The following is a 2,263-nucleotide window of genomic DNA, read 5'->3' on the forward strand; positions in this document are numbered from 1 at the left end:
TTTTTTTTTTGTTGTTGTTGTTATTGTTTTGTTTTGTTGTTGTTTATTTTTAGGCACAGGTTTTCACTGCTTGATTCCTTTTTTTTTTCTTTTTTTAAAACAAATCCTGCCTCAGGTTTATTTGTACAAATAGTGCAGGAGGACACCAGTCTTTCTGTCCTTACATTGGCAGACAGAGATCTCTACTCTGAAGACTTTGTATAGGCCTGGGCACCTTTGGGAGCCTGAGCTGGAGCTGCAGGCTGGGCCTTCATTTGATCCTTGGCCTTTGGCTGGCACAGTCTGAGCCCCTTGGCGTTGTGGGCACAAGCATGCTTCTCAAGCTTGGGGTGGGCAGTGTAGGCAAGTGGGCTTAACCTCCTTGGGCTTTACAAGGGGTTCGATAGCCTCGGCATGTACACCCATGGCCCTGGCATTGTTGTCCTGCATCTTTTTTTTTTTTTTTTTTGAGACAGAGTCTCACTTGTTGCCCAGGCTGGAGTGCAATAGTGTGATCTCAGCTTACTGTAACCTCCGCCTCCCAGGTTCAAGCAATTCTCCTGCCTCAGCCTCCCGAGTAGCTGGGATTACAGGCACCCGCCACTACGCCCAGCTCATTTTTTCCATTTTTAGTAGAGAACGGGGTTTCACCATGTTGGCCAGGCTGGTCTCGAATTCCTGACCTCGTGATTCGCCTGCCTTGGCCTCCCAAAGTGCTGGGATTACAGGCATGACCAACTGTGCCTGGCCGGCCTGCATCTTCTTTACGCCCTTCTTGTTGTGCTTCTTGGCAAAGCACATATTCCTCAGGAACTTGGGGTCCATCCCCCTAAGAGATTTGTATCTTTGTGATTGGGGTTTCTTGATGCCATTTCTGTGCAGTTTTCAGCCTGGTTGTGCGAGGTGTGGTTTTTGGATTTGGCCATGTCTACACCATAACCTGTGGCTCCCTTCCTTTGCGTTTTTAGAGAGATTGCCTTATAGCAGATACATAGTTGGATGTTGGCAGACTGTTGACCAGAGGGTCTTCTGAATCCCCACCTAAGCTCTTTGCACAGTTTCCCTTGCTCATATTCAGGTATACCTGTAAATGATCACAGCATCCTGTTATTTTCCTTTTAAGCACCTCATATCCTTCGTTCTTTAGGCACTGTGAGCCCTGAGATGTTCAAGAAGATGTCCAACTCAGAGATCATCCAGCACCTGACAGAGCAATTTAATAAGGTGGAAGAAGACGACCAGGATCTACCCCTCTTATTTCAAAACACAATGCCTATTATCCCCTTCTTTTTGATTCTGTGAAATAGGGTAGCTTTTAGAAGGAGGAATTCAGTCTCTTGGGGGTAAAAGAGATCTGAATATGCCTCTCAAATTGGGGAGAATACCAGGAAATGAGGTATAACAGAGATATTTTTACTAGACTGTTGGGTTTTGACATCCAAGCCCCTATGACTTCATGGACCTGGTCATAACTTTCCCATCCTTTTTTTTTTTTTTTTTTTTTTTTTTTGAGACGGAGTCTTGCTCTGTCGCCCAGGCTGGAGTGCAGTGGCGCAATCTCGGCTCACTGCAAGCTCCGCCTCCCAGGTTCACGCCATTCTCCCGCCCCAGCCTCTCCGAGTAGCTGGGACTACAGGCGCCTGCCACCACGCCCGGCTAATTTTTTTGTATTTTTAGTAGAGACGGGGTTTCACCGTGGTCTCGATCTCCCGACCTCGTGATCCGCCCGCCTCAGCCTCCCAAAGTGCTGGGATTACAAGCGTGAGCCACCACGCCCGGCCTCCCATCCTTTTCATACATCCTTTTGTAGGACTCGGGACTATCCTCTGACAGCTCCAGGTCCATCCTGGAAGAAGTTCCGGGGCAGCTTCTGTGAGTCTGTGAGGACATTGGTCTGTTGGTTCCAGTACAGCTTCCTCCATGATGGCTTCCCTATGGACAGCCCCATCTGCCTGCTCACTGGCCTCTCAGACTCACAAGTCCGCGCCTTCCGTCACACTAGCACCCTGGCTGGTGAGCATTCATTTTTACTCTGGACATTCTCCTGGGGGTTTATAGGGCTTTCCTCTGTTCTCTGATTCAGAGTCTTCTTTCCTACCTGCATCTTGGCTCTTCAAGGCCGTGCCTCTTGTATCCTAAACTTCAATCCAGTTTCTCACTAGTGGAGTTTTGAGAAGGAGTAGATCACAGCAACAATTTCCAGGCTTAATATTTTTGTCAGAGCTCACCACTAGGGGTATGCGATGGTTAAAAGAAGACCACAAGAGTTAGAGGGGAACAGTCC

At 48.2% G+C, this 2,263-nt stretch overlaps 1 pseudogene; it reads right to left on the reverse strand.

Moving 5' to 3' along the window:
• Positions 1 to 182: 182 nt before the first annotated feature.
• LOC116465308 (large ribosomal subunit protein eL29-like) lies at positions 183 to 919 on the reverse strand (annotated as a pseudogene).
• Positions 920 to 2,263: the final 1,344 nt, after the last annotated feature.

The sequence above is a fragment of the Hylobates moloch genome, unplaced genomic scaffold (assembly GCF_009828535.3).
Source record: "Hylobates moloch isolate HMO894 unplaced genomic scaffold, HMol_V3 SCAFFOLD_4368, whole genome shotgun sequence".
NCBI classification, from domain to species: domain Eukaryota; kingdom Metazoa; phylum Chordata; class Mammalia; order Primates; family Hylobatidae; genus Hylobates; species Hylobates moloch.